Genomic DNA, 14,500 nt, shown 5'->3' with positions numbered 1-14,500 from the left:
AGTGACGTTGTTTGTGTGTACACTACAATAGTACTAGTGATGTTGTTTTGTGTGTACACTACAATAGTACTAGCGACGTTGTTTGTGTGTACACTACAATAGTACTAGTGACGTTGTTTATGTGTACACTACAATAGTACTAGTGGCATTGTTTGTGTATATACTACAATAGTACTAGTGGTGTTGTTTGTGTATACACTACAATAGTACTAGTAATGTTGTTTGTGTGTACACTACAATAGTACTGGTGATGTTGTTTGTGTACACTGCAAAAATACTAGTGATGTTATTTGTAAGTACACTGCAATAGTAGTAGTGACGTTACTTGTAAGTACACAACAATAGTACTAGTGGTGTTACTTGTAAGTACACTACAATAGTACTAGTGACGTTGTTTTGTTTGTACACTACTATAGTACTAATGCTGATGTTTGTAAGTACACTACAATAGCACTAGTGATGTTGTTTGTATATCATAATAGTACTGATGACGTTGTTTGTGTGAACACTACAATAGTACTAGTAATATTGTTTGTCAGTACACTAGAACAGTACTAGTGATGTTGTTTTGTGTGCACACAACAATAGTACTAGTGATGTTGTTTTGTATGTACACTGCAATAGTACTATTGATGTTGTTTTTTGTGTACACTGCAATAATACTAGTGATGTTGTTTTATGTGTACACTACAATAGTACTAGAAACGTTGTTTGTGTGTACACAGCAATAGTACTAATGTTTTGTGTATACACTATAATAGTACTAGAGACGTTGTTTGTGTGTACACTGCAATAGTACTAGTGAAATTGTCTGTAAGTATACTACAATAGTACTAGTGATGATGTTTTGTGTGTACATTGCAATAATACTAGTGATGTTGTTTTGTGTGTACACTATAATAGTACTAGTTATGTTCTTTGGTGTGTACACTGCAATAGTACTCGTGATGTTGTTTTGTTTGTACACTGCAATTCTACTAGTGACGTCATTTTGTGTGCACACTGCAATATTACTAGTGATGATGTTTTGTGTGTACATTGCAATAATACTAGTGATGTTGTTTTGTGTGTACACTATAATAGTACTAGTTATGTTCTTTGGTGTGTACACTGCAATAGTACTCGTGATGTTGTTTTGTTTGTACACTGTAATTCTACTAGTGACGTCATTTTGTGTGTACACTGCAATAGTACTCGTGATGTTGTTTTGTTTGTACACTGCAATTCTACTAGTGACGTCATTTTGTGTGTACACTGCAATATTACTAGTGATGTTTTGTTTGTGTATATACTACAATTGTACTAGTGATGTTGTTTTGTGTGTACACTACAATAGTACTAGTGATGTTGTTTTGTGTGTACACTGCAATAATACTAGTGATGTTGTTTTTTGTGTACACTACAACAGTACTAGTGATATTGTTTTGTGTGTACAATGAAATAGTACTGATGATGTTGTTTTCTGTGTACACTACAATAGTACTAGTGACGTTGTTTGTGTGTACACTACAATAGTACTAGTGGTGTTGTTTTTGTATACTCTACAATAGTACTGGTGACGTTGTTTGTGTGTACACTACAATAATACTAGTGATGTTGTTTGTCAGTACACTAGAACCGTACTAGTGATCTTGTTTTGTGTGAACACAGCAATAGTACTAGTGATGTTGTTTTATGTGTACACTGCAATAGTAGTAGTGATGTTGTTTGTGTGTACACTACAATGGTACTAGTGATGTTGTTTGTGTGTACCCTGTAGTAGTACTAGTGTTTTGTGTCTACTCTAAAATAGTACTAATGATATTGTTTTTTGTGTACAATGAAATAATACTGATGGTGTTGTTTTGTGTGTACACTGCAATAGTACTAGTGATGTTGTTTTGTGTGTATACTACAATAGTATTAGTGATGTTTTATATTGTGTGAACACTACAATAGTACTAGTGACGTTCTTTGTGTGGATACTACAATAGTACTAATGATGTTGTTAGAGGGTACACTGCAATAGTACTAATGATGTTGTTAGAGGGTACACTGCAATAGTACTAGTGATGTTGTTTTGTGTGTACACTGCAATAGTACTAGTGATGTTGTTTTGTGTGTACACTACAATAGTTCCAGTGACGTTGTTTGTGTGTACACTGCAAACGTACTAGTGATGTTGTTTTGTGTGTACACTACAATAGTACTAGTGATGTTGTATTGTGTGTACACTACAGTAGTACTAGTGACATTGTTTTGTGTGTACACTACAATAGTACTAGTGATGTTGTTTGTGTGTACACTGCAATATTACTAGTGACGTTTTGTGTGTACACTACAATAGTACTATTGACGTTGTTTGTGTGTACACTGCAATAGTACTAGTGATGTTGTTTTGTGTGTACACTGCAATAGTACTAGAGTTTTTGTGTGTACACTATCATAGTGCTACTGATGATGTTTTTGTAGTTACATTGCAATAGTACTAGTGATAATTATTTCCCGTGTACGCTGCGATAAACAAATGGAAACAAATACGTAAATCTAGACAGTCTGTGTCTATTTACAGGTACTAAACACAACTAATTGATATGCATTTATTAACTAAAACGACTGCAGTAAAATAGAACAGTAGAGTAAAATCATGACGCTTACAGTGGTATTTTATCATCGTTATGTATAGTGAGGTCCCATGAAGTATGCAAAAGTGGCGGAACACTCCGACGTTCCGGAAAGTACTGGAATTGTCTCTGTCCGGATGGGTGGAAGGGAAAAATTTGCAATAGTAAGTTTATGTTTACACGTTAATGACAAAAAATTAAGTATTGTAGTTAATTACCAAGAATCAAGTGTTGTAATTAATGACAAAGAATCAGGTATTATAGTTAATGACAAAGAATCAAGCATTGTAATTAACGATTTATTGAAAGGCAACTTTGTATATGTAGCTGTGAGTAACGATAACTATTAAAAGGAAATATACACCTTTGTAGTATGATTCCAATTGTGAATATTATCAAATAAGCCATACCCCACGTGGAATGACAATGACAACACAATGTTTTTTCGTCTTGTATTTGAAAAATAAGTCGGAGTTGACAAATTAATTAAAGAATCCATCTTGACAGAAAATCCAAAAGGCCACATTAAACTCCATACTGGCTTGTAATGGAAATGGTCATGACTCGTTGCAGTGCATAAAGACACAAGCATCTAGACAGTTACATTTTATTAATATATACAGAAATTGTACATTCGGGATATAAAGAAATGGACAATGCTCGGCCGCCTATGAATTTTGCGGGGTACATGTGGAGTCACCCAGTGTGCCAGTTTAACTTAAGTTGCAAGGGGTACACTGGGGTCCGAGTAGAAAATTCAGAGCCCAGACCCGAACGGACGCCAGCGCTCTAAGGATGTAAGCGAGTCCTGTCCTTCTCACCCTGTCCATAAGACCTAGTATGTCTTCCAAAATGACGTTCTAGAAAACCGACCAGTCACACTGGGCTGATTAAAACAAATGACAGTCAGTCCGCTAGACCCCCCCCCAACCAGCCGCGAACTAATGGGCATAAGTCAAATTGAGTTGTGCATAAATTCCATGTGTGTGTGTCTGACTGGTGAGAGGAACTGGCGGAAAATTAATTAAATAAATTACTGCTTAAAGTCTTGAGGTCGAAATATATACCCAGAAGGCGTTGGACGCCACCTATCTTGTTTGGGTAAGTGTATGTGAATATCCCCGATTTGCTAATATTTGCCATACCAAAACGGAAACTGTGCTGGAGATGGCCAGAATCTCAGGGACCGACATCAACGGCTGTACGACCGCCCAAGTCAAAATAAATACCAGTTTGGACCAGTGAAACTCAATGCATTTCAATAGCAAATATAATAATAATAATAATGGTTAAGCTGATGAATAACAAATTGAGAAAGAAAGCCAACTACAAATAATAACAGTGTTTTATCTACCGAGTAGACATAGCGATGGCTCAGATTAAGAGTTATATCAGTCCCTGACTGTGCGGGAATGAAAGAGCTTAGAAGACGTGTGGAACATAAAACTTGTCATAAGAGTACCATCGCAGAACAATCAAAGTATTAGTAATGGGAGTTTTAAGCTGCAAATACTGTATGCCTTAATTGGTAGTGTTGGACAAAACTCAGTGTCCTGAAGTTAGATATAGACCAACTACGGGCTGTGGTTTGGTTGGTATCTGACCAAGAAAGATACATATAAATTGGCCTGTTGTTTTAGAAAAAAACTGTCAAAAGTCATACATACTACAGACCTAGAGCGACCATGAAAAGGCCAAGAAAGGACGTTAAAAATAGATTGATTGTATGGTTTAACGTCTCTTCGAGAATTTCCACTCATTGGAGACATCATTAAGACCGGTGAAGGGCTTAAATTTAGGCCTTGTTCGGAGCTTATGGTCATTGAAAGGTGAGGGTTCTTCAGCGTGCCACACCTATTGTGATACGAGACACCCGTTTAAAAGGTCATCTCCGCCACTCACACCTGATGCCGAGCATTTTAGGGATGAAACTGTCAGTTGTTTACTGTTGGAATACAAATGGAGTGCATCGTTTTGTTTCATGGATTATGCTAATAAAGGGAGTTTTACTACTACTTTGAGTATTTGCAACAAGTGTACACGTACATCTTCGGTCCTTTACAGATATTGCGAGTAGACCCATGCAGGTAAATAGTCGTCCGCATTCGATGCTTTTTCATGGCCAGCATACATGACCATGTCTTTTTTATACGTACAGTAGCATTTATGTATTTGTATTTTGCTTGAAGAAATTGTGAATGGTGTAGATTTTATACCCTTTGCTTATTCCATTGCATCAATAGATCTAGATAATAGATGAAATATTTCTCCGCGTTTTTGTATAGTTTTGACATTTATTGCAAATGTACGGACATTCACGTAAAGAAAAGGCATTCTATATTTATTTATCCAAAACTTTTAGAATGATTTACTACTGTACGATATGTTTATTGTAATTTTGAGCCCTGCATGGTGTTTCCAAACGTGATTTCATTTCTTCTTGATGTCCTACAAATTAGTATCGGAGATGTACATGTTACCTGTCGAAGCTACCCGCACAGGTAAATCGAAGACCCTGATTTGAAGTGAAGCGTAGCAAAACTCGTCCCCTTATATATCATGCGAACCCCGATACATATAACAATAGAATTTCCAACTAATATGTCGGATTAGCAAAGAAATATGGCGGACATACATCATTATACTATATTTATTAATTCATGTCAGCTTTAATGCAAAAGAATTGGAGGGAAATCATTATGTAGTCATATAGTACTTTATATCACAAAATAAACCCTCAAATAAGCACCACAGTGGTTATAAGAAGATACCATCCTACAACAAGAGGTCATCCTACAACAAGAGGTCCACGGGCCACATCGCTCACATGAGTCACCTTGGTTCATATCTAAATATTATTTTTCATATATATATATATATATATATATATATATATATATATATATATATATATAACTGATGTATGCTCCCCAAACTGCATCTAACCAATGAACTACTTCATATGATGCATGACTCACACAATGATCATTAACTTAAAATATTGTTGAAATGAAGCTTTTTTTTCAGATATAAAGGATATAAGTTGAGTGAACTTGACCTTCACAAAATGACCTCTTTCTGCAAGCAATATATGAGTGATTGGTGGCCAATGCCTGTTCAAAAATTGTTGAAATAAGGTATATGTTTTGAGTGACCTTGACATTCCCCTTGGTACAAAAGTTCCTGTCCAAAACAATTTTATAATCAATTAATGATCGATTCTAGGATTTTTTCTAAACTTTTGATATGTGTTTAGGAATATATTAAACTATCAACAACAACAACAACAACAACAAAAAAACAAAAACAAAAAAAACCCCCAAGAAACTTGTTGCATTAGTTCCCATTTCCAAGAAATCCTCAATAAACTGAACTAATGGTATAAAAAAACTTCTTAAATATATTAAGATGAAAATGGCTCTGGACTTTAAGACAAAGCAAAAATGTTAAAAGTTAACATGCTACAAGACAGTCAAACATCGATGACTAAAAATGGCTTTCCCTTTGAAGTATTGGAAAACTTAAGGTTGTCTTCTACAAGTTTTTCAGACTTGTATTTGAAAGATTTATTTTTCTATTTTTTGTTCATTGAAAGAAAGTCAGTTGTCCCCTTACTTCTTCTCTGCAATTCTAGTTTTTCATGAACAAAAAGCATTAATTTCATATGAAGAATGACCTTGAACAATTCCTGTCGATCTGATTTTTTCAGAAAGTCATATCGACGACTGTAGTGAAGAACTGGTTTCTCTAGAAGTTTAATAGAACCTTTTCGGGTAGAATGTTGAATTTTCTCCCAGCTGAGTTCAGTCAACTGCAAATATGTTACAGTCACCTAAAGAATAAAATATAGAAATCACTTGATAATAATCATTTGCACATTACTTCTAACACCAATGAAAGAAAATAAGAATATCAGTAAAACTGATGATGGATGCTCCTGATCTGTATCTAACCATGAATTATTTCATCTGATGTTAAAATGAAAGCTTTTCGATATATATCCTTTCCACAGCCATAGCATAAAAATATGTTACGGCCAGAAACAGAAATTGTGATCCAACTGCATTGAGCTCCAGGGAAGGATACCATACATACAGTCAAACCTCTATTAAGAGACTGACTAACGGAGAATGGAAAAAAAATCGCTAAACCGCATCAAAGATGTGTATGGCCGAGTTGCTGTTTCATTTGTGAACGTGAACACTATTTTAGTAAAAATGAATAGTAAGTTACACAGAACATTTAAGAGATGTAATTTCTTTCGTTTGAGGAATGAATTAGACAGAAATCAATTTCTACTTCGTAATTATAATGAATGGATTATTCCGGATATTTCAAGTTTTCAATTCGAATAATTGTATAGGTATGTTCAGTCATGTGGTTCAATAGAACCGGTTTTAATCGAGTAACGATGTAAAATCAATTTAAGACGACACGTAGAGCAGACAACATATTTAAATTTTATACTAATTTGTATTTACATGTTATGTAATTATAGCTCGTTGTATTGTTACAACATTAAAAGCTACTGCGGGTCGTTGCTAGTCAATTTAGTGTGTTATGTTGTTTTTATTACTGATACTATATCAGAAATGAATAGGTTTTAAAGGAGAAAAGGAAAACTACTTACTTTGAAGTAAAACAAGCATTCTGAGAGTATTGCATGGCAATACATAGTCCCCTACCTGTTGCAAAAATTACTGTACCACAACAATATTCAAATTTCATTATGTAGGTTATGGTAAAAGGGAAAATTGGGAAACCAGGATAGGAATGGTTAGAAATCAACTACTATTCAAGTTGAGACTAGACCAAGAAAAAAGACAAATTTATAATTAGGTTTAGGTCTTTAACCAAGTCAATAAACTGTGACATGTAGATGATCATGAATAATTTAGCTATATTGTTGTATTACTATGCTAAAATTTTTAATGAGTGTAGTATTCTTAATTGTTATTTACAGAGATAAGAAACTTGGATGTAAACTAACAATCCGTGGTATTTTTCTACGTCCAAGGGCCATAACTTAATGGGAAATCAACAGACCAAAATGAAATTCGAACTTGATCTGTATGTTGTTATGGCAAACCAATGTACAAAATATCAAATGAATATCTGCAAGCACAACCAAAAAAAGTCCGGAAAACTGATAATTCATGCTATTTTTCTAAGTCCAAGGGCCATAACTAAGTGAAAAATCAATGGACCGAGACAAAATTCAAACTTGATCTGTAATTTTTTATGACAAAGCAGTGTACCAAATATCAAATGAATATCTGCAAGCACAACCAAAAACAGTCTGGAAAACTGATAATTCATGCGATTTTCTAAGTCCAAGGACCATACCTTAGTGAAAAATCAACGGACCGAGACGAAATTCGAACGTGATCTGTAACTTGTTATGGTAAAGCAATGTACCAGATATCAAATGAATATCTGCAAGAAGAGAGAAAAAAGTGCGGAAAACTGGACGAGCGGACAGACGGACGGAGCGCAAACCTAAAGTCCCCTCGACTTTGTCGGTAGGGGACTAATAATGAGTTATAACAAAGCTCTGTAGCCAATATATATATATATATATAATTGCATTAATTGCATTGTTTACAAAGGATTTGTATATTGAATTGTGGATGTGTTTATGCATAAATTGAAATACAAGTTCATGTTATAATTCATTTACATTATATCCTCATCCATATAACTTTATGGTCAGACCAAATCGGCATAAAGATCTAACGTCGACATAATCATCTTGCTGACAAGTCAATATAAATATCCAACAAGTTGACATCATCATCTTACAAGTCAACTTAATGATTTAAATAATAACTCTTTTCAAACTAGAGGTCAGTTTGTTTTTTCTGTTCAATTCAAAGTGAAGCCAAGCATACGAAATGGCCAATACTTTCCAAAAAATAACATCTTTTTAAATTAATTGAAAAGGTGACTGTCGAATAAATATGGTGATTTGTCCGATTACTATGATGATTTATGAGAATATATGACTTGTCAAATCATCTCAACTTGTCTGATAAAATTATGTTGACATACATGATCAGAGAATTATGTGTACTTGTCAAACAATTATGTCCATTTGTCAGATAATTATGAAATTGTTGACTTGTTGGACACTAATGTTGACTTCCCAGATATCATGTCAATTTGTCAGATATCATGTCAATTTGTCAGATATCATGTCGACTTGTCAGGTATTATGTTGACTTGTTGGACACTTATATTCACTTATTGGACTCTTATGTTGACTTGTCAGACATCATGTCAATTTGCAAGATGTCATGTCGACTTGTCAGATATCATGTTGACTTGTTGGACACTTATGTTAACTTGTCAGACACTATGTTGACTTGTCAGATATCATGGTAACTTGTCAGATATTATGTTGACTTGTCAGACAATTATGATGACAACTAGATGGCAGTTAGAGGCACTAACAAAAACAAGATACTGAGTTCCTAGTCATAACAATTATTTTTCCGACCTGTCGGCATAAAAATCAGACAAGGTGACAGTAAAATATGACAAGAGGTGGCAGAAATATGTTTCCATAGAAATACAAGAATAAAAGAGAAATGATCCCCCTTTTACATCACATGCACAGGATTAGATCTGTTTACTGATTGTAAAAATAATTAACAGTCTTTGTGACCCTGACTTATGATAGAAATCAAAAGGTCAGTTTATTGACAGCCCCCTTTCATTTCAGTATTAATATCAGATTGGTACCTGTTTTAATGATCTTGTTTCCTGTAATATTAATCTTATGTACATCCACAAAACTTTCTTATAAAGGATGTTTTATAATGTAAAATTAATGTCTCTTCAGTGATGCTCAACCGAAATGTTTGAAATCCGAAATAACTCTGAAGTTTTAGAGCTAAACATAGCCAAAAACAGCGTGCCAAAAAAGTGGAGCCAAATTCGTCCAAGGATAAGAGCTATGATGTACTAGAATATAACAGTATCTCATTACCATTTGTGAGGTTTGTATTGCTTTCTCCATGTCCCACAGTCGCAGTGTGTGATCCCATGATGCAGTGCAAACGTCTGACCTACCTAACCACTCTGCAACATATATTCCCTCTGTGTGACCGGAGAGGGTAAGAATAGGTACCTACAAACATATTCTGTGTCTACAAACATTCTATCAGTGTACAATGTGATTCTTTGACTAAATTTGGAACCATGCATTTTGTAATTCCAAATTGAGCAAAAAAACATTTTTGTTCCATAAGAAAACAAAAGCATATAAATAAGATTTAAAGAAGTTTCCAATATTCTCTGCCTTATCCCAACCTAAAATGTGCTTTAAATTTCTGAAGATCTTTTTCCTTGCTTATACAGTGATTGAATATCTTAAAGAGTTAGTGTGACCAACATTCTAAAGAGTTTGTGTGACCAACATTCTAAAGCTTTTTTGTGACTAACATTCTAAAGAGTTTATGTGACTAACATTCTAAAGAGTTTGTGTGACTAGCAGTGATTGAACATACTAACGAGTTTATGTGACTAACATTCTAAAGAATTTATGAGACTACATTCTAAGGAGTTTGTGTGACTAATATTAAGAGTTTGTGTGACTAACATTAAGAGTTTGTGTGACTAACCCTAGTTTGGACTTTTTTGGAGATTTTCTGTTTCTTTGATGGTGCCTCTGCTGTGTCTTGCTGGTCCCCCTCAACCACTGAAGCTACAAATTTGTCACAAAGAGAAAATTAAAACCTTGATTAAAACCCTTGATTACCAGCAAGATATGTTTGAGATACATTATATTCCTGACTGTTGCCAAGTACCATTGTGAGATCTTTGACCTCACCTTGACAGAAAAGATTGACTTTGACCTTTCAAAAGTTTCCTACCAATTAATAACATATATTTGCCACTAAATCCAGATAGCACAGAATTAAGTCAGTTTCTGTTGATCTAAGTTAAAAAATAAATTTTGATATCAAGGGGCAATGCTAATCCATAGAAATTTGATATGGATGAAAATTGGAGGATATTTACAACAATATTTTGAAATTGAAAACTTTCAAATTTTCTTTATTTAGTCAAAAATGCAGTTTCAGTAAAAAGCAATTTGAGGAAAATTAAAAACCCCTGTTGGACTCGAACGCACGGTCTACAGTTCAGCAGTCGATGTGCTATGACCTACGGAGCTACTCAGCTAGGTGATGGTTTTTGAAACAGATAGACAAATATTTCTGATATTTATTTTCATCCATGTTTTAAAAGGAAGTCAGCCATTAGACAATGTAGAGTACTTCCTTAACAAAGTTAGTGAGGTTTACTTGGGCAACAGTTCCTGCAGAAATGGGATCTGAACTCTGTATATCTACAGACTTGGTAACACATACAGGTAACTAAAACAAGAGGTTCATAGGCCACAATGCTCACCTGAATCAGTCTTGCCCCATCTGTTCTTCATCAGAAGATTTATAAAAGCTCCTTACCCTCTTTAATCACAAGACAAAATTTAATACGAAACTTTCGGGATGTGCCGGAACGACTGATTATATTTGACGTTTATACACCACGGTCACGTGATAATAACCAATTGTAGAACAAAGTTGACATCAATACAAATGGTGTTTAGCTAGCAGAAGGTCCGTAAAGAACTATGCGCAGTCCTACGATGACGATCCAAGTCACTATTGGTGCTCAGTACCTGGGTTTAAATTACATAGAAGGGAAAAGGCGCATTTAGACGCGAATTAGATTGGATGCAAGGCGTGAAGTTTTACCGATATCCTCAAGATGTTCCCTAGATTTATTACCCGCATCGACTCGCATAATTTAATCAAATGCATTTTCCTATAAAATGGCTGTAGCAATTCCTTTCTTTCAAAAATAGCATTTAAATGCAGGAATTTGATAGTAATTAAAGTATTCCATCCTTGTTTACTTAGTTGTTATTGTAATCCAGAAGTGACATGCCCTACAAATTATGTTCAACGCGCGATAAAAGTCAGAGTGGATCCGTATCTCGAAAGTCCCGTATTCTGACACCATACCATAGCCACAACCCAGCCCCTTGGGGTTGTGACTAAATTGAACTTGAATCCAAACAAAATGAGAATGCCTCAATATCAATATGACTAACCACACAGATCTGGAGATAATTTTGACACCACCCTGACACCAAATCCTTACCCCTAGGATCATGGAATTTACAATTTTGGTAAAGGACAACATGTACCGACTCCTAAATATTCATTTCATTTCAATTTAGTATGAATAGCACGAAAGATGATATATGTATGTTTCACACATAAACACTATACTAAATATGGCCCCACCCTGGGGTCAGAACCCCCACCCAGAGGATCATGAAATTTACAATTTTGATAGAGGCATTCCTGTTCTATATCATGATGCATTTGGTTTTTCTTACCCATGTATGGTTGTAGAGAAGAAGATTTTTAAAAATTGGTAAATTGTTGGCAGTTTTTGTCCTGCCCCTACGGCTCCAGGGGTGTAGGAGTCCTGAAATTTACAATTTATGTCCCCCTTGTTCCAAAGATGCTTCATACCAAATTTGAATGGAATGATAGTTATCAAGAAAAAATTGAAGACTTCTATTGTTCACACATTTAATAACTGACCATTTTGGCCCCACCCTGATAACAAAACCCCTACCTCCTAAGATCATCAAATTTACAATTTTGGTAACGAACTACCTGCTCTTTCTAAATATCCATTTACATTTTTACTTTTAATTTAGTATGAAGAGCAGTAATTAAAAGAAGATGTTATTAAATAAGTGTTTTACACATAAACACTAAATATACTAAGTTTGGTCTGGCCCTGGGGTCAGAACCCCTAACCTGGGGATCATGAAATTTACAATTTTGGTTTAGGCCTTCCTGCTCTACATCACTATGCAACATAATGCAGAATGTACCTCTACCCCATGGCATATCAATATGACTATTTAGTGCCCTGCTCTTCTAAAGAAGATTTCCCCCGTATACCCCCATGTAAAACTCTAATCCCCTAGTGTAGTGTTACCCAATCCCTGGCGACCATAATTTGGACAAACTTCAATTTTCATTATGTCAGGAAGCTTCTGCACCTCAGCTTTATCTTTTCTGTCAATTTGAAAGTGGTTCTTGAGAAGATCTTAAACGCAAAATGACCTCACCCCTATGGTTTGTCTACTCTTGCTTATCTCCCCTTGAAAGGGGAGATGACTCTTCATTTCAATAAGCTTGAATCCCCCACCCCACCCAAATATACTCTGTGCCAGGTTTGGTTGAAAGTGGCCTAATGGTTCTGGTAAAGATGATATTGCAAAATATTTACAGCACCTAGGATGCTGCATGCCAACAGAAAACAGACATATCAGATCAGGTACTAAGTTAACTCGGATCTTTGGCTCAGATGAGCTGAATAGAATAGAATAGAGAGCATTGTACTGTGTTGTAATCTGTGTCAATTTACTTACCTGCAGACCAGAGTTTTAACATTTTGTCCCTTTATTTACCTGCAGACCAGTTTTAACATTTTGTTCCTTTACATGTACTTACCTGCAGACCAGAGTTTTAACATTTTGTTCCTTTACTTACCTGCAGACCAGAGTTTTAACATGTTGTCCCTTTACTTACCTGCAGACCAGTTTTAACATTTTGTTCCTTTACATGCACTTACCTGCAGACCAGTTTTTAACATTTTGTCCCTTCACTTACCTGCAAACCAGAGTTTTAACATTTTGTCCCTTTACTTACCTGCAGACCAGAGTTTTAACATTTTGTTCCTTTACTTACCTGTTGAGCAGTTTTAACATTTTGTCCCTTTATTTACCTGCAGACCAGAGTTTTAACATTTTGTCCCTTTACTTACCTGCAGACCAGTTTTAACATTTTGTCCCTTTACTTACCTGCAGACCAGAGTTTTAACATTTTGTCCCTTTATTTACCTGCAGACCAAAGTTTTAACATTTTGTCCCAAGATCCGCTGACAAACTGAAAGTAATAATTTAGTAATATATGGCTACATGGAATAGAGTAAAACTTGTAAACATTGAAAAGCAATAAACTTATAAAATTTGTATTTTTCTACTAAAAGCAGAGAAATGATGTATTCATTGTGCTGTATGATAAGTACACTATGCCAAAATAGTAGCCAGGATTTTGACAAAGAGTGCACGACCTGAAGTGTAAAAGATACAAACTGCATACAAAAGAGCTAACAGACAGAGGGTAAACCCTATACAGTATTTCTATACATCCCATCAAGAGACGGGTGTATAAAAATTCATTGTATACACCTATAGTGGTTAAGATTTACACATGTATTTCAATGTTTTTCAACGTAATCATCGAATTCTCACTTTGTCTTTTTCATCAATGATGGCAATACAGTCCACACTTCCCCCGTGACCTCGACATGCATGAACACACTCCATTGAATTATCCTGTTTGTGCCACTCCCATATCAAAATAGTCTGGTCATGTGACCCAGTTATAAACCTGCAGATGGTCCATCATCTGTTCCAACATTTAAAAAAATAAATCATAAAATCAAATTACTATTCCGAGTTTCCAAATATCTTATTATAACAGGTCTGCATACAACATACATCTGATGAATTAGGCATACAATCTTGTCCAATGTATGTGTCAAATTGATTAATGGAAGTGATATTAATAAACGAAAGTCAAATTAATCAATGAATGATTGATTGATTGATGTTTTCTGCCACACTCAACAATTTTTCAGTTATCTGGTGGCGCCCAGTTTTTATTGGTGAAAGAGAGAACTCAGATACAATGTACCTGGGAAGAGACCTCCAACCTTCCGAAAGTAAACTGAGAAACTTTCTCACTTACCGGCGCAAGTGGGATTCGAACCAACGCCAACCAGAGGTGAGAGGCCAT

General features: G+C 35.1%; 1 protein-coding gene and 1 pseudogene across 2 annotated transcripts in view; both read right to left on the bottom strand.

Moving 5' to 3' along the window:
* Positions 1-14,500, bottom strand: part of LOC125682897 (leucine-rich repeat-containing protein 15-like) — a 334,249-nt gene that overhangs the window by 156,722 nt on the left and 163,027 nt on the right. The gene's annotated exons all lie outside the window — the stretch shown is intronic.
* LOC130046495 (ribosome biogenesis protein wdr12-like) overlaps positions 5,528-14,500 on the bottom strand; it is a 17,129-nt pseudogene continuing 8,156 nt past the window's right edge.

Source organism: Ostrea edulis, chromosome 10, assembly GCF_947568905.1.
Source record: "Ostrea edulis chromosome 10, xbOstEdul1.1, whole genome shotgun sequence".
Lineage (NCBI taxonomy): Eukaryota > Metazoa > Mollusca > Bivalvia > Ostreida > Ostreidae > Ostrea > Ostrea edulis.
Note: the sequence above shows the minus strand (reverse complement) of the source record. Positions and strands in the feature narration are given on the sequence as shown.